At 37.4% G+C, this 22,439-nt stretch overlaps 1 protein-coding gene across 2 annotated transcripts in view; it reads right to left on the bottom strand.

Annotated features, from left to right (window-relative positions):
* LOC150085490 (potassium voltage-gated channel subfamily KQT member 1-like) overlaps positions 1-22,439 on the bottom strand; it is a 225,086-nt gene that overhangs the window by 162,390 nt on the left and 40,257 nt on the right. The window lies entirely within an intron of this gene.

Below are 22,439 nucleotides of genomic sequence, written 5' to 3'. Positions count from 1 at the left end.
AAAAAAGGTCGCTAGTTCGCAGAAAGTTTCAAGTGCCCCTCAAAATTACCAATTTTCCCCAAATGATCTTTCTCAATAGAATGCAGTGGTTTCATAATTTAATTCAGATCAACATTAATAAGAATCTGTTATGTAATAATCTGCAATTAATCAAATATCCATTTTACGTATACCATCTGCATTCCACGAGACTCGTGCAACAAACGACTGATTTTTCGACTCTTTTAAAGAACGTCATTGTGGACAATCCACTAAATATTCTTGTTGCATACGAACTAATTACAGCAACATTTCTTGATTATTTTGCTTAATTTATTACAAGTTCAGCGTCACGGTATAAGTGAGAAACATTTGTTATTTTTTACCTTCTGAGCATTAGATTTCGAAATGTGCAATTCTTTCAACACATTACCAAGCTGCTGAAAACTTAAATTACTCTAATTTATCGTATCCGATAAAAAAATTACATAATCGTTACTTCCAAATATTCACATTTCCATAGCCATGAAGTTTATTAGAATACAAGAAACTTCATTAATAAGTTGTCACAGCCGTATAATTCACTTTAATTATAAAATATTAATTAATTGTATTGATTTGTATTTCAAAAACAGCTCTGCAAGTTGAATGGAGTGGAAATTTTCTTATTAATATAAATGTAATTATAAATTAATAACAAATTTAATTCTATTTATGGTAATTAAAGTACACTGAACTTTTTCTTTTCATTTTTAAATATAATTTCGTAAATTTTTAAATGAAATTTGACATCCTAATTTATTTTAACATAATGGATTCAAATATTACATCAGACTGCAATTTTTAAGCTCTGGAGATGTAGATCAGATGTAATACGAAAGATCTTCGCTAAGAAGTGGCAATTGAAGTTTAACCTTGACAAATGCAAAGTACTGCATATGGGTAGAAGTAACCCCAGAGAAACGTACCAACTGTGTGCTACTACACTTAAGGTGGTAGAAAATAAAAAAAAAAGACCTGGGAGTAATTGTGCAGTCAGATATGAAGTTTTCTGAGCAATGCAGACAGGCTGCCAGGGCAGGTCATGGGGTTTTGTCAATGATATATAGGAATTTTGCTAGCAGGGAAAAGGAGGTGATTATCCCTCTGTATAAGGCAATGGTCAGGCCACGCCTTGAGTACTGCGTACAGGTCTGGAGGCCTCATTTTAGGAAGGATGTAGATTTACTTGAGCGTGTACAGAGAAGAGCAACAAGATTGAGGGGAATGAAGGGATCCTCTTACCATGAGAGGCTTAAGTTCTGCAAATTGCAGTGGCTGGAGACTAGGCACCTGCGCGGTGATCTGATTGAGGTGTATAAGGCCTTGAGTGGGTTGAGCACGCTGAATTTTAATGGGATCCTTCCACTTGTTCAGATTACGAACCTAAGGGGGCATAAATTCAAATTAAGAAAAGACAGATGTAGAATAGATGTGCGGAAATTTGCCTTTAGCCAGCGGGTGGTTAATTGCTGGAACAAACTTCCATCTGTCGTTGTGGAAGTTGATAGGTTGAATAAATTTAAGGAGGAACTGGACAGGCATTTGGAGGGAATGGTGTTTTTTTTTTTTTTGTTGGCTGATGCTGCATAAGCTCATACACTTGCTTTCTTGCATCAAATGCCACTACTAATATTAATTTCAAAATTAAACGGATACAAAAGCAATTCATTAAGTTTTCTTTTACTGTTGAATGCCACGTTTGGAAGATTCAGAATTGTAGATCACTATTAAAACGAGGTGGCCAGAACTTTGAACAGGGCCCTGGAATTCAGCTCCCACATGGCACCTTAATCTGACTAGCCAATTGAATTCTGCCAAAATGACAGTTCTTTGATGGAGTAAATAATTTATAGGTTTTTTTACGTGAGTAAAACCCAAAGAATAAACATACTGCTATTCATTTGTAATATCTATGTGCATACACAATACCATAAATTAAATTTTTATTAAAAAATATAATCATTTTTTTAGTTTTAACAGCTCTGAATTTGTATACAACCTAGATTTCTGTTTGTATTCAATAATTCCATTAATAAACAAAGAATGAATGAACTTCTCATTAGAATAACTGTTGGAACACTCACAAGCATTAGTTGTCAGTCAAACATTTTTACCTACGCGACGGGAGGAAATTTGGAGTCTTCATCTGCATACATATTTAGTAAATAATTAACCAACATAATTATTCGAGAATTACTCGGTTGAATTTCGTCAAGTTTGAACTCGAAAAAGTTCCTATCCTCTACTAGTTCTAAAAACATCATCCAAAAAACAATACGAAGCCATTTACCGATTTCCGAATCCTGATCGTTGTATTTCGCTGGTTAAGTCCACAACATGAATTTTTGGCCAAATAATTTTAACTGCTATGTCGACAGTTTTAGCGAATTCAATGAAAATTTCAATTGTCTGAAAATGCAAACTGGTCGCTGAGTGAAATTAGTCTGTTCATCTCACGGGGTTTGCAAGTAACATCTGAACACAATTGATAAGTCGGATTAGCTTTATTTTGCCAAAACGGAGGGATTAAAATTTAATCCGAGAGCAATTGACTTCTACCCCTTTACACATGTCACGAATGGTAATTTCAAGATTGACATCATCAGAAGAAAGGAAGAGTGCCGCGAAATGAAATTTAAGGTCTACCAAGAGTTATAAAATTCCAATATGGCCGCCAAAAACAAAGTTCTACGGAATATCAGGTATCTCTTCTCTGCGTGTAGAAACGAGTCATTGGAGCTAAGTGCCAGGGTCAAAAGGTCAATGTTTTCTTCAACAGGCGAGTCGAAAAGGGGTCATCCTTTTCTTCTTTATTGAAATGAACCTATCACAGTTACCCTAATAGGCGCACCTCTAGAATCTCACTTAATTAAGCTATGGATTAGAAGCAGGATACTCTCCCTCCCAACGGATCTAAATAGCGGATCTTGAGGTTTTCGCATGCGATCGGATAGTCTTTCTTCATGTCGTTATCACCGCTGACGATGTATTTATTGCATTAGATCAAATGTATCGTAGTAATTTATCAAAAACTTATAATATTTTATAATTGTGTACGCTGTAACCGTGATTTTTCAAATAACCATAAAGTAATTCCTAAAACAATTTGACTTTCCAAAAGTCTGCTTGAAGCTGGGGTTTCTGTGGTTTTGGTTGTTTCGTGTGGCATTTCATTATGTCAACGTCACGAACAAGACACTCGCATTAAATTTTTCATTGCAATCATGAATATGGAAAATAAATATTTGAACTAGATTAAACTAATATTTGGGAACGATACTATAAAGGTAATAAGTTTCTGAATTTTTCGAGGAGAATTTAAAAACACGAAAAGATCTGCCAAAAGTGATAAATGTCCTAAGTGCCTTTCAACCTTACAATATAATAAAATTTTAGTGGTACAATTAGAAGGAAGCCACCAGAGCAGTAGCAATTAAACTCCTCGATGCTTCAATGTGACAACGTGCCTAGCCACCAGCATAACTTAAGCACCAAATTTGGACAGAATACTGTCCTTCATAAGGGTTCCCCACCCTCTTTATGAAATAGTTCCACGTAATGAAAATCACAAGACAAAATGAGACGGAAAAATAAAATAGCACTTTTCAAAGATATTATGAACAATGGCAGATGCTGGGAGACTTGTATGGTTGCAGAACGGACGTAATTCGAAGGACAGCCCTGTAGGTGAAATGTTTTCCCATACAGCTATCTTGGGTTTCTTTAAGCAACCAAGCTTATGAGGTATTAGTGTACATATTTGAAAATAGCGTTTATTCTCTGGTCGGGTTACATGTTTTAGTGGATGAAAAACCAGTTTCAGGGGAACATGCAGTCCTTTTCCCAGACCGACTAAATTGATCAAACAAACCCATAATTTTCTTCCCTGTTAACGGGATTCGAACCCAAGTAGGCGTTTTTACCACGTCGAAACATAACAAAACCATTGAATTGTCCTTAGTAACAGAATGTTTGAATATTTACACACACCGTTGTTAGAGTGGTAGGGAAAAGGACTTTATTACTGTCCTTTGTGTTTCCTTGCAAAACTAAGCTGGATTGCCATACTTTGTAGTTAAAATAATGAAAATACCACATTTTTCAGCAATCTGCACATTTTTATTCCGCTTGAGCTAATTCCAAAGCGATAAATTAATAAAGATGCCGACTTATTAGGGAGCGTATGCTGGCATGTGCGTGTCTGACAGCCTAGGTAGATTCAAGTATCGATCGTTTTTGCTAAGGCACCCACCAGCAGAATGGCCTCAGCATCGCAGCTTGAAATCAACTAAGAGGGTAACCTGAGCTATTTTTAGCACTTCGCGTGGATCTGTGGGGGTGACTGATAGACTAAAATTAATTAGTTCGTACTAAACATTAGCTTGCCTCGATATTATAAGGGGATTAAAAATAACGACCACGTGGAAATGTTTAAATTATTTTAAGGTTTTTCCGCGCGTCACCAACGTGTGGTGTGTACTGCTTAACACCAAAGCTCCTTATTTATTATCTAATTTCGGTGCATGATCAAGTAAAATATGGTTCAATCAGGCTGTTAATGACTTTCACAATCTACAGTTCGAATTAGTGAAGACATAAAACACGATAAGAGACAATTGCCTTGCTTTTATTATATATTATGTATATCATTACCTACCATTAAAATATTTCCTAGACAAATTTAGACTCAACCAAAACACTGCCGTTATGATAAAGACAGTTGATATGTTTAGGAAATTATGATACGTGGTTCATATCTATTAAGATAATACAAATGTGAAAAATACACATTTTAATCGTAAATTTAATATTCATACATCAGAACAGTCTCAGCTAGTATTATAGTGAAATGGTAGTTAATATTGTATAATAATACTTGACTGAAATTGTTTTTTCAAAGCAACTAAGGCTATGGGGGGCGTTATTTCCACCTGAGAATGATTATACCAACTGTGCTACAAATAATTATAAAACTATTGAAATAAGGTGGCCAGAATTTTGAACAGGGCCCCTGGAATAACTTAGGTAGATTAGGATCCTTATTTTGTTTCTAAAGCAATTGTTTGAAGAATAAAGAAACCCGGTAGAAACTGCATACTCGAGGTTGAAATCGTGCATCATCAGCCTATAGAATTCATTTATAGTTCCAGCCACCAATCCCACCCTCCAAATACTTTCTTTTCTTTTATATACAGGATATTTCGCATTCGATCTCAACTGCATGATCAAAGACGTTCTGATCCTATTTTGTAATGATTCTTTGCCACCGACGCTAAGGTACAAACGACCGAATCATTTATAACCTTTATCTGCCTGTCCTATTTTCTGCGTCGTGGTCGTCTTTTCTGAAGGGAATTCCACCCAGTTGATCTGAGAAAGAAAAATGTAGCAAAGTTTGTACGAGTACAAAGTTTGCTATATGTCAGTCAATAACCGTTCCATGTTAAAGCATTTTACCTCGCATCTTGATTCCAATTAAATGCCTGCATACCTTCTGTGCAGAGTACCTGTGTATATTGTGCCTTAAAATTAAATGCGTGGATCGTGAATCACGATTTTTACCAGAGTGTAATATGAAACGTATGCTGTGTTACGTAATAGTAACATGTTGTAATATCAGCTTTCATCTGCATTCTATTTCATCGTGTATTCATATCAGTTCCTGATAGTTTTCGCCATTATATTCTCTCGGAGACAACTGTTTCCAGTCACGTCAGGATCCAAAACAACCTGAACACATCAATTACCTGGCATTTTTTATGTTCTGTGTATTAATATATCATTACTTTGTTCATTCGGTAAATATAGGCTTAATCAGCGACGTAGCAAGCTGGTTAAAAGGAGAAATGAGAGCTTCCATTATGTCGAAATGCGGTTGAAGGAATGCCTGCTTTCTAATAATAATCCATAATGTTAATGCAAGATAAATATAAAACTGTATAACTATATTTTCAACTGTAGACTATATAAGCCATATTCACGTGCGTTATAAATTAATACAGGTTTAATTTCCTTTTCCACGTTTCATCCTTTGTTTCTTTTCTAAATTCGCTAATTCCATTCTGGTACATTACTTTTTTAATGGACTCTTGTCCATGAGTGCGTAGATAATTGAAACACTACCTCTAATATTAAGGATGGTGTCGCCGCTTCCTGAGGATTTGCTATCTTCATCTTCCAGAAGTCACTAAACAGGCATTTTTTTAAAAATTTCCTTCCACTCACCACAAATTTCATATATTAGTCAACAATCTTTGTTTGGTACTAGATATATCTATCTCTTTCCTTGGAAACTTCTGTCCCCCTTTTATCTAAGGACCAGCTGTCAGGAGGCGCCCGATAGTCGGTTCTTGGATATATCATGGTAACCACGGTACATCTAAATAAACACTGTTATAACAGAACTTTCAAATTTTGGATATTTCTGGGTTACCGTAGCTTATTGTGCATGGTATTGTACATAGAGTTAAAAAAAAAAAAAGTAACATAATATACAGTGCATGGAAAAGTATTATATACATACAGTATAATTTATATATACATATACCTACAGTATATTATATACATGCAGTAAGAATAAAACTATTCCCAGAATATATATGCTGAAGACCGATGAACCAATACCCAAAGTTATACACAATCGCTTTAAACCACCAAAATCATCCCGACCATTTGATTTTCTGGCAAATCAGGTTAAACATACAGCTAAGTTCCCAAACTATAGAATCCGCTGAAATCGCGAACAAAACTCCCTTAATAATTTATTATTTTATTCTAGGATAACCTAAAAATGAGTACGAATGAACAATCTTTGATTTTTTTTTTTTCTGACGAATACAAATGGCTAAAAGTTATTCTTGTTGCTTATGAATACGACAACCTAAAAGTTGCTTATATCTTCAGCGAATGTGTTACCTCAGAATGCTGTGTCTATGAAGGACTCAGAAAGTGAGCTGCCCATTGCAAAGGGTACTCATAACTAACCTAGGTAAAAAGACTGGTCCTTTATCATATGATAAATGGACCAATCATTTTTCCCCAATATGATCATGCTTGATGCGATCATATCGGCGTAAAAAATGATTGGTCATTTAGTTTTGATGTTCGTCTTACTGGACAGGTCTATCTAAAATCTCTGCAAAACGAATTGCCGAATCTGTTAGATGTACCTCTGCTACACGACGTCGAATTTACTTCCAGCATGGAGTTCCGTTCTGACTCATTTTTCCCATGCAATGGTTAGTCACCTCAATTACTGGTTCCTGAGCAACGGATTAGTCGCAGTGGTCCACAAAATTGGCCACCTAGGTCATCGGACCTAAAACCTTTAGATTTTCGCAAGTTGGTGTGGAAACGAAAGATCTAGTATACCACAGAAAAGTGTAAACAGGAGATGCATTCTTGATTACGTATCGAATGCTGCATCCCGCATAAAAGACAAACCAAACTATTTTTAGGCCACCTTGCTATCTACGCCTGAGACCGACTAACTCAGCCACGGAGTGAAAAAATTCCAATAAAGTTCCTCCCGTCATCGACGGGATTCAAACCCGGGCTTTTTCCGCCCGGTGTGAAGAGGACGGTGACGATATCACTGTGCTACCGCGCAGAACCCGCATAAGACAGCCAATGATGAACTTAGGCGAGCAGCGCACACGATTCAAACGAACCATAACGATTAATCCGATTCAAATGATTAACTATACGCGCGTACGTATCTGTAAACACAGACTATAACTTTTCTAAATAAATTAACACCTTATCGGTTATTTTTATGTATCTGTTATTTTTAATTTATTACACTCATATTTTTTTTCTAAGATTCAAATAACCACAGCCGTATAATTTTTCAGAATCGAACCCAAGTTTACATGCACTTAACTCAATTTCTTCAGAAACCAGCTCCTGAAGTTATATTATATATTCTCGAGTCATCTTGTATATTATTTTGTGTATGTTCAAGCATAAAATTGACCATTTCAGGTAGCAATCCTATTGATAAATTTCGTAATTAGCCCAGAAGAATTCCTCAAAAATTGACTTCTTCTGGACACTTTGAAAGCCATTGTTTGCCAGTCTCGGGCGGAGATTCAACCTCATCTTAGAATATAAATCGTTTTACATACACTACGCATTATCGCATCGTGGTTCGAGTTGCCTTGCAGCTGATTCAAAATAACCTAATGCTTCTATGGAAGAATCATTAGAGTGCGACTTTAATTCTACAATAAGTAAAGAATCAATAGCTTCTATTGAAATGAGCAGAAGTCTGAAAAACAGGATGCAGGATATTTCAGAGACTGCTGGTAGTCATTGCGGTACAAGTAAACACATGGGTTGTGTTAGGGTAGCTAAGAATAGAAACAGGTGCATGTATACCTGCGTGTACACCAATGCTAGGAGTTTGGTAAATAAATTTGATGAATTTGAGGTATTGCTCAAAACATCAAAGGCAGATATTGTTGGGATATCAGAGACGTGGTGTCACACAGATATAAGTAATGCGGAACTGGAATTTGGGGAATACAATGTGTATAGAAAGGATAGACAGGACAGGAGGGGAGGAGGGGTTATGCTATTAATTAAGAAACACATAAAGTCCAAGGAAGTGAAGCCAGTCGACATCGATGGACAGGGCAGCGTCGAGTCAGTTTGGTGTGACATAAACATTGGGAGATCAAAATTGAGAGTAGGAGTGTGCTATAGGCCTAATGACTCTGATGAGTATAATAAGATATTGTACAGGGAAATAGAGTGGGCCAGTAAATCAGAGAGTCTTATAATGGGGGACTTTAATTTCCCAGATATTGACTGGAATTTGTGGGTTGGTCACTCGCACACTAGCAAGGCTTTTGTGGATTTATTGGATGATTGTTTTCTACATCAGCATGTTCGTGAGGCAACGAGAGGGAGCAATACTCTTGATCTGATTATCAGTAGTGATTCCTCATGCATTAAGAACCTGCAGATAAATGAACCACTAGGTGGCAGTGATCACAGTGTGTTGAAGTGGGATTTACTCAAGGAGGTAACTACCATCAGAGGTAAAGGGAAGGGTTTTTGTTTTCGTAAAGGCGACTATGATGGTCTGAGACAGTATTTAAATTCTATACAGTGGGACCAACTGATGATGTTACCAACAGCAAACTCAAAATGGGAAGCATTCAAGGAACTAATCTTGGAGGCTACCAGGCTTTACATACCAACTAAGAAATATTGTTCAAGGTTTAGGCCTAAATGGTTGTCAGATGAACTAATGAGACATGTGGCAAAGAAGAAAAATGCATGGGATACATACAAATTAATGGGTGACATGGAAGCCTATGATAGATATAAGTTGGTCTGTAACCAAGTCACAAAGGAGATTAGGCAGGCAAAGGCAGACTATGAAAAATCCTTGGCAAAGGATGCAAAGAAAAACAGAAAAGAGTTCTTTACATACTTGAACTCGAAAAGGAAAGGGATGAATCAGATTGGTCCACTGGATATTGATGGTTCAACAGTTGAGGATCCTGCTCAGGTGGCTAACAATCTAAACGAGTATTTTGCATCTACATTCACGCATGAGGAGTTATTCAGGAAGGAGAATGATGTAGGTAAAGTAAACATTGGCAGTGAGCTGGATGATTTTGTAATAACTGAGAGGAAAGTGGAGGAGAGATTGTTGGGGATAAACATAAAAAAGGCACCTGGGGTGGATGGGATCTATCCAGTTATATTAAAGGAGGCAGCAAAGGAAGTAAGCAAACCCTTAGCCATAATTATGAGAGCTTCCTTGGACTCAGGGGAGGTACCTATGGACTGGAGATGTGCAAATGTGACCCCAATTCACAAAGGAGGTTCAAAGGCTGACACAAGTAATTATAGACCTGTTAGTTTAACTTCTGTTCCAGGTAAATTAATGGAGGCACTGGTTAAAGAAGCACTGCAGGATCATCTAGACAAGAATTCAGTTATAGCTCAGACGCAGCATGGTTTTGTTAAGGGCAGGTCTTGCCTGACCAATTTGATTGGATACTATGATGTAGTCACAAAAGAACTGGATGCAGGGAATAACTTTGATATTATATATTTGGATCTTAGAAAGGCTTTTGATACTGTTGCACATGGAAGACTGCTGCACAAATTGGAGCAGTGTGGCATTGGAGGCAAATTGCTGCTATGGATAAGGGGATGGTTGAGTGGCAGAAGACAGAGTGGTAATCAATGGACACTGCTCAACGTGGACTAATGTTATTAGTGGAGTTCCTCAAGGTTCAGTGTTGGGTCCGTTGTTGTTTTCGGTGTTTATGAATGATATTGATGATGGGATATCAAGTTTAATGTCCAAGTTTGCAGATGATACAAAGGTTGGCAGGGTCGTTAAGGACAATACTGACGCTATGCTGCTGCAACAGGATCTGGACAGGTTGAACAGATGGGCTGAGAGGTGGCAAATGAGGTTTAACATCGACAAATGTAAAGTGCTGCATATGGGAAACAGTAACCCCAGAGCAACGTATCAACTCTGCGGTACTACACTGACAGTGGTGGAGAATGAAAAGGACCTGGGGGTAATTGTGCAGGCAGATATGAAGTTCTCTGAGCAGTGCAGACGAGCTGCAAGAGTAGCTCATGGTGTCTTGTCAATGATATACAGGAATTTTTCTAGCAGGGATAAGGAGGTGATTATTCCCTTGTATAAGGCAATGGTAAGGCCACATCTTGAGTACTGTATACAGGTCTGGAGGCCTCATTTCAAGAAGGATGTAGAGCTGCTGGAACGGGTACAGAGAAAGGCAACAAGATTAGTAAATGGAACAAAGGGTTGCTCTTACGAAGAAAGGCTTAAGTTTTGCAAATTACAGAGTCTGGAGACTAGGCACCGGCGAGGTGATCTGATAGAGGTGTATAAGGCTTTGAATGGTTTGAGCATGCTCAATGCCAATGGGATTCTTCATCTTTCTCAGAATAATCACCTCAGAGGGCATAAATTCAAATTGAGGAAGGACGGATGTCGGATAGATGTGCGGAAATTTGCCTTTGGCCAGCGGGTGGTTGGTTGGTGGAACCGACTTCCATCACTGGTTGTTGAAGTTGATAGCCTAAACAAATTTAAAGCTCAACTGGACAAGTATTTCGAACGAACGGAGGGGTGAAATGGGAGTGGGTTTTTTTTTGTTTTTTTTGGCTGATGCTGAATAAGCTTGCTTTCTTGCATCATATGCCTCTGCTAATGCTAAAATGCTATTATATTATAATTTTAATTCATCATAACTGCAAATCCGTTGCCGGAATATAACCTGCATGCCCCCTTTACTTTACAAAGAAATACAGCATAAATAAAATTTCATAAACATTGCTTGAACGACTAATATCTACTAAAGTATAAATAATCAAAGAAGTAGAGCAATTTTTAAAGAACGCCCTTATACAAATGTTTAACTCAAAAACCAAAATACTAAAGTTTTCATAGTGGTGTTGTATTGGTACACTTCTTCAAACGAAGTGTACCAATGCTAAGAAGTGTGCATTTAAATGAAGATAGGGAGGGGAAGTAAGTAATAACTTAATCTTAAAATAACTGGCAATATCCAATAGAGATAAATTAGTTCGCTGATCATTGAAGCAGTCTAAAAATATCTTGCACACGGCTGAATCTACAAACAGCACAATATCCCGAATGGCGTGCTAAATATAGCTGCAAATTATTCTAAATCACTAATTACTGTCTGCAACCAAAGTTAGTTGCCACACTACGTGTAATATTTAGTGCACACATAGACTGCTTGGAAATGGTTTCAGGACATTTTGCAATATTAAAACAAGCATCCCTGCTATTTTATTAATACTGCAAACACGTGGCAGAAATAGAAAGGGTGCCGGAAACACCTTTCAGATAATCTGCAACATATTACAATGGCATTTTGACATTAGGAATAGGCAGCGAAGTAAAGAGCACGAACTCTGATCATAAACGAGATTCGTGACAGGTAAATGTCTGAGCGGGCTTCCTCATTGATCGTGTCCAGAAAAGTGGCATCGTATCATAAATGCACCTCTGTAGTTCGTGACGGTTTGTTATTACGACGAATGCTTCAAAGTTTTTTTTCTTCTTCTGTGTACATAATGCTCTACCTTTAGTCTTGTCAAAGTATTCATTGCGAAAACACAAAGCACAAATTGCCATCTACTTAGACTGCAATTAGTGTAGGTATACTTCACAGCTTTGTACATTGCAGTTGGTGTGCTCAATGCCCAAAGAACGTTGAAATAACTAATATAATATAAAGCAGGGATTCTCAACCAGGGGGGAATTTTAGTTTCAGGAGGGAGAATTGGGACCACAGATTGATAGACTCAAACTGTTGGAATATTGATCTCTCTACAAACTAAAATTCCACAGATTGTACATAATCTACGGGACATCACACTTTATTGGATGTTACGTATTAAAATAAAGATATTTCACTTTTTTATCTTTTTGGAATGCACATTGTCTGACTCAAACTTGGAAAGGGGAGTGGAATGACGTTCTGACATATGGTGAAAAGGGTGCATGGGGCAAAAAAGGTTGAACCACTGGTATCAAGTGTATACGGGAAACAATCCGAGGCTGAATTATCTTTCGCTTTTTCAGTGCTTCTGAGTTAGGATTCCCTTGTTAAGGGCATTCTGAGCAATGGAAGATAAATCTTGCAGCAATATTATTCGGTCTACTTCGTCTAAATAATACTTACAACCTTAAAAGGATTTTTTATTCTAAAAAATTTAAAGTTACGCCGTTTCCCCATACGAGACATATATCGTACGCTAATTTTAAATTACCCTATCTTGTGGTTAAACAGCAGTTTAAGAATTTATACGTATATAATGAGCATGGTAGTAAAAAAAAAACAAAAATACTGTCAAACCCAAGACGAACTTATAAGCCTAAGCATGTTATGACCATAAATTTCACTGGTCGTCTGTTTTGTTGGACAAATAACCCGAGTTTTTGGGAAGGGGGAACTTACTACCCATGCGCGAAACCGATTAACTTACCACGCAGTAAAAAAAGCCCCTAAAAGATCCTTGCGTTATTGATGGGATTCGAACCGGGACCTTTCATTTGATGTTGAGAAAGACAGTGATTAAAACCACTCCAACCTGCGCAAACATGAGAGCAATAAATAAAATGATTTAATGACGTCATGGTTATTCAGTATCGGTCTTTAAGAAACAAACGCCACATGGTTATATCATTTTTCCACCAACCCTTCCCTAAATTTACAAAAGCTTTCTTAAGCCAGCCTTTGGCTAAAAGAGAATTTTCTTATAACTAGTCCACAATAATCCTTTCTTAATTTAAGTACTTGTCCTCTACTTTGTGCCACCTGAGGGAACAAAAACTCCCACTATTTGTTAGCCACTGTCATCATTTACTAGTCTTTCGAGACTTTGAAGTAACCAATCAGATGTCTGGTCGCGAGACTTCGCAACCCACAAAACTGAAGTCGCTTTATGGTATAGGTCGTTATAGGTTTAGTTTATCTAAAATTATTTTTAAAATCTCGCAGTACTTTTAATAATCTCAGTGTTTCACAATCCAGAAAGGATCATCACTTCAACAAAGCTTTATTGAATCTAAATAAAGAATTGTTGAATTTTTATGGTCTTTTATAAACGATGTCAACGATTTCAACGTATTAAACTACATTACAATACTTTACTGCGTGTCTGTTATATTGAGGTTATGCAAGAGCTCTGTAAACTAAGTAATACGAGGTTCATTATCAATTCATTAAACTGACAGTACTGATTACATTTTAAATGTTGCAAATAACCATACATTTTGAACGAATTCTTTGTTCCTTTGAGTCACTTAATGAGATTCGTTTATTTGGTAAATATTTGCTCAGTAATTCTGTTTCACTTGGGTAAGTAAAAGCCTTAATAAACCGTTTGTAACTCCATGGCAGAAACCAACGAAATATTTATCATTTTAGGCGCCTTAGTGTATGTGTGTAAACTGCCTATTTTCTTCACCGTGTTTGTCCGTCTGTCCACCCGCATGTAATAAATCTACCCCTGGTGGATGGATTTTCATAATTTTATATTTGGTTCTTTTAGGTGATTTGTCGAGCTCTCCAATTTCATAAAAATTGGACCAATAGAAATCTTCCAATTATTATTTCTCATTTGCATGCATATCACATAAGCTATCCCTATATTGTAGCTGAAGTATCGAATATTGTATTTGCTGCCTGCGCTGATCGGAAGAATAAAGGGGCAATATGGTGGATGCCATAGCACAGAAATTAAGTGTTTTCGATTTGTGCATAAGTCGCTTCTTTTTCGGGTTTTCTCTATAAGTTCATTAAATTCATGAATCATTATTTGCTTATTATATTAATCACAGCAGAAATGTTGAGTACGTATTCAATTATTATTAAAATCCAGTAAGGAATAAGTAAACTGCATTACGAAGGCATTGACAGTATACTACTGTTTATTAAATAACAGAACCTGAGGTATATGTTGCATCTCAAGCTCTGATGCTTACAAAATACTACAAAAAGTGTAGTGAATATTGGTATGTGCAGTGAAGTGAAAACAATTACTTTTATATATTATTGATTAATTAGTAACTAATTGACAGATAATTAGTTTACTTTTCGCTTGTACTAATCGCGTAAAAAAAGTTGAATTTAAGAAATAAAAATCTAACGTGCCTGAAATATAACGCACTACGTACATCAAATATTTTAAAATTGATAGAAAAAACTATTTCAAGATACTTAATCACAAGAACGTATGTTATATAGATTTATAATATGGTGATCCATATTTCAGAACAGATTTGAGCCAGCTCAAATCTAGTCTGAAAGTGCCCATTAAATCCCAAAATGGTTCCTCAACGCTTGGTGCATGGAATACTCATGTTTTTATTTCGCCATTAAGTTTGACCATAAAGTCTTGTCTAAAACGCAATCAGCGTTTGTGTTTTCACTAAATGTTCAACATAACTGCTGCGACACCTCATTTATATACTACCTCTTGCGCAATTTCCACATTTTAAAACTTGATCTCTTGCCAATAGCTGCTGTTTCGAAATGATTCCGAAATGCAACTATTCTCGTTTTTAAAACCAAGTACGTCGTCGCATCCCTTTCCATACGACCAAAATAGTGCCCTACAATAAAAGTTTTCTGAAAGGCTAAAATGTTCAGCAGCACACCAGATGCAGCACCAACTGCCATCTTACGATCTGCTTCATAACATGTCACCACTAGGGATGCCGTTATATTTCGATAAACTTCATTTGAAGAATATTGCGTATTCTGCTGACCAGTCTGAGTTATATACAGGATTTCAAATTCCTACATAACTGCGATAATGAAATCATTTGCTTGAACCTACGCGCTAGTAGGCCTGTTGGTACTCCTGGTACAATCTGTTGACAAAAACAGTTAAGCTACCAGTATGCTGGTGAATGATCGCGTTTTGTTCGTGCTAGGGCATATTCTTTCCATATATAAAGCAATTCTAAACATTCATGTTTCTTTTCTGTATAATGATATATCTCTACTTAAATATTTATTTCATTACATCCGTTTTAAGATTTTGCTTATCCTTTGGATACCGGCATCGTATCTGTGCATGTTATCTAATACAGGCTGCTAATCTCTTTGCGCTCTTGTGGTAAGCACAGTTGGTAGAAGCATCGCCATCCCCACACCGTGTGGAAAAATGTAGTGCCGTCGATGAAGTGAGGAATTTTTATGGACCTTTTTCAAACGTGGTTCAGTTAGTCGGTCTCGGGCAAGGCCAGGAAATTTGAGTTTTTCATCCAGTAAACAGAAAATCGACCACAGTATATACGGAGCAATATGACCTTAGTCGCTGATGCTCCTAAAACCCTACTACAATGACAACAGATCATTCATCGCCTAACATAATTTTGTTAGCATAGTGGTTACAACCACTGTCTTTCACACCGTGTAGGAAAAAAGAGTTAGAAACGCTTCAATGCGGGAAGGATTCGAACTCTTCACACCATTGGATGTTGTAGGGTTTAGGCACATTAGCAAACTTGGGCCATAATGAGCCGTATATAATTTACAATATCTGTAAATTGCGTGTGTTCTATGGCTGATTTTCTGGACGAAAAAACCAGTTTCCGGGAGAAAAAACCACGCTACCCTCATCTGAAACCGATTAACTCAGCAACTTTGTGTGGAAAAGGCCCATAAATTCCTCGCGTCACTGACAGGATTTTAAATCATTTTTTCCACCCAGTAATGGGAAGACGGCGAGTCTACCAACTGTGCTACCCACGAGGCGCCAAAGCCGATGGAACTATTCAGGCTCGTTCTCAACTTTGAATCTATGCATTGTAAGCAGTGCAAGTCCAACTTTTCTTGTTTCAAATTACCCCAGAAACAATTGTTTCTTTTGTGTACACTAAAGGTTTAACTCCATGCTCAGAAAAATTCCGATATACAAATAATTTTCTTGAAAGGCTGAACAAATCAAAAATGTAATAAAGGATGACCAAAGACGTTATCTCACTTAACGTATTTTAAGTCCACACTTTTATTCTTAAACGATGACTCCTAGATATTTTAAATTTGCTGAAAAATCATTTCTCGAAATTCATCAATCGTTTCTAATTTACTTATATACTATTAATACAGGTGACTAGCATTATCTGCAATTTATAAATCAAAGGAATACATTTTTCTTTGGCTTCTCAGATATGTACAGGCAGAGAAAATAAAAAGCGATAAACCGGCTGTGTCATGGACTGATGTGATGTATTTCACATGGAGACATTTCTCATTTCAGTGTCTCACTGTGATGAATTAATTTCATTAGAAGACGTTATAACTCTTTCACACTAATCCTATTCGTAGGTCAGAATGAGCACCATAAAAATAGGATATCAAGACGGCTGATAAATTGGATTAATATCAGAAATCCAGTCTCTCCTCTTTTTGTCATTACAGAGAGAAAATGCGATGTGGTTTTGGTACTTGAAATGTTGCAATTCCAAGCAACGGAAGTAGTGCAGCAAACATTTGCGACAAACCAAAATAACGAACATATAAATATTATTTCTTCGTGAGTAATCACTTTTTTAAATCAGTTTAATCCGATAATTATTGGAAGATGGCATGAAAACAAATGTAGTTTGTAAAGGTGTTTTGTAGAAATATGTCAGGCAAAAATGTAATTTTCTTGCAGATTTATGCTTCTAAACAGAATTTCTTATTCCAAAATTCATTTCAGAAAAATGAATAGACGATATCAAAATAAACATACATATTTAACCTGAAAAACTAATTAGATAAAATATTAAAAGCAATTTAAATTACACAAATTGTCTATTTAGAATTCGCACCAGCAACTTAAGACCATGAGGTGATAGTTTAGTTTATTGTAGGGGGAAATTCATGCAACCCTTTCATGAGACTAACTCGATCACGTTGTGAAAAGGGCCATAAAAATTCCTCGTATTATTATTAGTTTATTAACCACAAGAAACCGTGGATCACCCGGGGACGACAGAGGTGCGAGGAACCACATGTACAATGTATAAGAGTACAGGCGTACTCAACTCGGGATATTTTCAGAATTCAACTTACATAGGCTTGAAATAAGAACGAAATTTGTAATAAACAGCAAGCAAGAGTAAAAGTAACAAATGCAGCAGGCAGAAAAGTCCAGGTGCAGATGATACTCAGATTCAACAGCTGGTAACAATTAAGTATCTCCTTTCTGTAGAGCTTTTCCTCCCAGAACTTCTCTGTGTTGATTATTATTAAAATCAGGTTATTTCCCAAGAAACCTTGAGTTACCCCGGGACAGCTCTGTGCCAGATGCCCAGTTTATTAAAGATCTGAAGGCAACATGTCCCCCAGGGAATCGATGGTTGTACGCGTAAATCGCAGAGGCAGGCAGGCGTCGGGGTGTTCTTCTCTTGCCTTCTTTGGGCCAGTGATTAATGGGGATACAGCTGAAGCATCAATTCGGCCCTTGTTAAGCCGTGCTAGCTTAAGGGCATTTCTTGTCATGATAAGTCAGAGTGGTGGCTAGATTAGCTTGGAGGATAGATCTGGACATCATTGACAGGATTCGATCCGATCTCGGGCCTTTTTGTCCATCCGGTGTGGGAAGACTACTATTATGACCTTTGTGCTGTCCACGAGCCTGTTAAATCCTTTTCCACACAGCGTGAAAGAGGAGTGACGCTATTCACTATGTTATCCACGAAGGCACATAAGTTTTTTTTAAATAACTTAAATAACTCAAAAGGGTAGTTGTATTCCTAGTACCAGATGTTTTTCACCGCTCAAAAAAAAATACACGGACACACTTGTTTTCATAGTTCATTGGACTCTCCGGGATAAACAAATGAATCAGACCGGTATACGAGGAAGTCATAAGAACCACACAAGTTGGCTGTTCTCGTCACGGCCCGTAGTACCGAGCTGACGATTTCAAGAGGGATGTCATTGTCAAATGTCACATTGTAGATATGTGCAATTTCTGAACACTCACACGTATGTTGAAATACCACCACTTTGCTTATTGGAGGCTTGAAGTGGTGAAACCCATGTTTTTAGTCTCTAGAGCAAAGTTTCCGGCATCCCCCTCCCCCCATACTTCTCCTTCAACCCATGCACGGTACTAAGTACTATAGGTTTTGATACCTTTCGTGTTTGGGGTTTTCATAAAAAACCATCCAAATCCCACCACTGGCGATGTTATGATGAGGTGAAAGCATGATGGTACTGCTACCGTCCAGCAACACACAGAAAACCACGGAAGTTCAGTCCACATGATCAGAAGGCTATTTGGAAGGGTAGTACGGCAATCTCGTGAGACATCCCGGAAAAACACCAATCAGGAGTTTAATGTCAACAAGGATCGCGGTCTGTACGACCACACTATGCACAAAGCCCTGTAGCCTCGTTTCATGGGAGAGCGGAGGCACATAAGCCAAACATAACCAATTTAATCAACAGTCTTGCTTTGCATGGTGCAATGAAAGCCGTAATTGACCCATCGAGTTGTGAAAGTCGGTGCTCTATGGAGTCATAAATCAGTATCCCAGGAGAATGTTGCAGCCGGAGTGGATTGCACCACCAATGAATTTCGGAGTAGGTGGAGTTATGATACGGCACTGTTTCTTGTAGTATGATCCAAGACCTTTGGTAATTGTGCAGGGAACAATGAAATCCAACTCCTCCTTTTTGGACAAATCCATGCTTCCTGCGATGTGGTAGCTTTTTATTATAGACATTATTATTAATGATTAATGAACACGATTGTACAAAAATTGGAATGGCCGCTGCAGAGTTATGATTTGAACTATATGGAACACCCATGAGATGAATTGGGACGTTAAATAAGGCTGAAACTAGCATAACCCAAGCACGGTACTAAGTACTACAAGTTCTAATACCTCTCCTGTTTGGGGTTTACATAAAAAATCCCACATCGGTATTTCAAATGGTCACTGTTCTGTAAGAATGAGGGACTTTACCTGCTGCAGTGCATCGTTCGTTGGCGAAAAACTGCCTAGAGGGGTGCAGTGTGCCGCTGCAACGATGGGACCCAGCATGATATTAAAATAAGTGACAGTGACGTCACTCTAAAGCCGACGTGTGCCCGGGTACTTTTCGAAGGCTTGTCAAGAAATCAAAAGAAGCGGTGCCCAATTAAAATATCAGGAATATTATAAATAACACCTGTAATAAAGAAAATATCTATTATGATACTTCAATTAATACAGACAACTTAACTAAAAACTGTAAAAGTATATCAATTAATTCAGATGAACTTAATTCTTTAGAATAATAAAATAGCAATTTATGATGCAGAAATGTTTCTTTATATATTTAAGCAAAGAATACATTAATATTAAATTAAACTTTGACTGTAAAAAAAGGAGAGAGAAAGGAAAGCAGAGATGCAAGCAGAGAGGAGAATTAAAATACGATAACTGTTAATACCACATACAGTTAGTCAAAAATAGCAATTAATTAAGTACGGCTGAACTTTAGGTACATCAGAGCCTAGCCAAGTTGATGCAATTTACAGAGTGGTGATCTTAAGTTGGTTTCTGTTCCAAATATCACTAAAGGTGTTTGAAATTCTGTACTGTTTATCCAGTACAGCTCGCAGTCCAGAAAGTTGGTTCAGACGTTCCATTGTGTTTGCTGGAAATACCTTATGCAGGTAGCTCGGATAACGACTGGAATATATCATGGATCCATTAAGTCTCTCACTCATACTGCTTGAACTAGTACAGTATCTGCATAATTACTCTTGAACTAGTTGGCATATGACAACTAGTTCAAGAGCAGTCACGCATTGCTGAGGCACTTAAAGCTCAACAGCTTGAACCAGTTTTGTGCTGCGATGTTTGTGCTAGCATTACAGACATGAATCGGCGATCTTCCAGCTGTCATTATGGGGAAATGACTCGATTATATGCACTTGTACCACGCATTTCAGAAAACACACTTCAGTAGAAGTGAAATTTTCACTTGCATTGAAACGCATGCTATTTCTATGCTCGTATTCATCGCACGCAAAGAAAAACGGTTTCCCTTGAACTAAAACGACGCTATCATATGTTCAGAAATAAAAAAATATATATGCATAGCAATAAAAAAGGAATAAAGCTCTTGTGTGGGGAAAAATAAATTCTACCAATTCTTCCACAACCACCATTGCTATCATTTCTGCTGTCAGCAATACGGCAGCTGGATAAGAATCTCTATTCGTCTGATTTAACAATGAGGAAAGAGCTCGCCATCTATTTCATGGAAAATAATAGTCACTGGTTAAAGAAGAATGATAAAAATAATCTAGACAGAAATATAATTATACTGCAGTTACAGCATGACTTTGTTAAGAGTCAATCTTATTTGACCAATGTTATTGGATACTATGTTGCAGTAAAAATAATTTTGATATCATGCACTTGGATTTCAAAAAAGTTTTTCCTACTGTTGCAATAACAGTGCTGTACAAATTGGATTCGTGGAGAATTAAGGGGAAGTTACTGCTCTGGATAAAAGGATGGTTGAGTGGGAGAAGGCAGCTAGTGGTTATTAATGGACATAGTTCTTCGTGGATTAATATTAGTGGACTCTCTCGGGTTTCAATTCTGGGCGCATTGTTGTTTTCTATATTGATGAAGGTATGTCAGGTTGAATGTCTAAGTTTGCAAAAGCTGGAAGGGTGATTGATGACAGTAATCAAGGTAAGCTACTCCAATAAGATCTAGAAAAATTAGGCAATGGGCTGAGAAATGGCAGTTGAAATTTAACATTAACAAATTCAAGGTACTGCGTATGAGTAGCAGCAATCACTCAGTGACAAAATGCATGGTACACTCAGGGTGGTGGAAAATTAAAGACCGGGGGTCATTGTGCAATAGGATATGAAGTTCTCTGAGAAGTGCAGAAAGGCTGCCAGGACGGCTCATGGAATTTTGTTAATGACATGCAAGAACTTTGCTAGCAAGGAGCTAATTATTTCTTTGTACAAGGTACTTAGGCCGCATAGGCTACATTTTAGGATGTAGAACTGCTGGGACGGTTCAGAGAAGGACAACGAGATGGGTGAAAGGAACGAAAGAGTGGTCTTACCAAAAAAGGATTCAGTTCTACATATTGCAGTGTCTGGAGACTAGGCACCTGCGAGGTGATCTGACTGAGGTGTTTTAGGCTTTGAATGGATTAAGCGAGCTCTGTGGTGATGGAATCCTTCGTCTTGCTTAGACTACACGCATGAGGGGACATAAATTCAAATTAATAAAGGATGGTTGAAGGGTAGGTGAGCGAAATCTGCCTTCAGCCAGCGGGTGGTTGGTTGTTGGAACAAACTGCCATCTGTTCTGGAAATTTGAATAAATTCAAGGAAAAACTAAAATTAACAGAGGTGATGGACGCGTGTATGGGAGGTGAAGGGTATTTTTTGCTGATTATTTTTTGCTTTATAAGCTTGTTTTCTTGCATCATTTGCCACTACTAATACTTAGCTTAGGGAAACGAATTCTCTTTTCATTTCCACCTGAATTTAAACATTTAGTTTTGCAATGTGACAGAGCGGGTAGTAAAGATAGGATATAAGGTGATTGTTGCTTCCAATATCTTAGTTTTCAACTCATTTGTATCGAATTCTTCTTGATTTGAGAGTTCTACTCTTTTTATTTAAATTGGCTTGCTCAGTTGGTTGCTGCGCCTGACTTCATCTGCTATATTAAGCTTCATCTGCACCATTTTAAGGTATATTTCATCGCTAGTCTGAGTCGTTGAGTCTACTTTATAGCTAAAATCGGATTTTAACTATTTGTATAGGCATAACACGCAATTAAAATACCGTACGAAGTCTCACACTATATGCACCAAACCAGCAAACTATCCACAAAGTGTAAT

The sequence above is a fragment of the Mastigoproctus giganteus genome, chromosome 5 (genome assembly GCF_048544385.1).
Source record: "Mastigoproctus giganteus isolate SK-2022 chromosome 5, ASM4854438v1, whole genome shotgun sequence".
NCBI lineage: Eukaryota > Metazoa > Arthropoda > Arachnida > Uropygi > Thelyphonidae > Mastigoproctus > Mastigoproctus giganteus.
The sequence above is the reverse complement of the archived record's forward strand: the minus strand, read 5'-3'. Positions and strand labels throughout refer to the sequence as shown.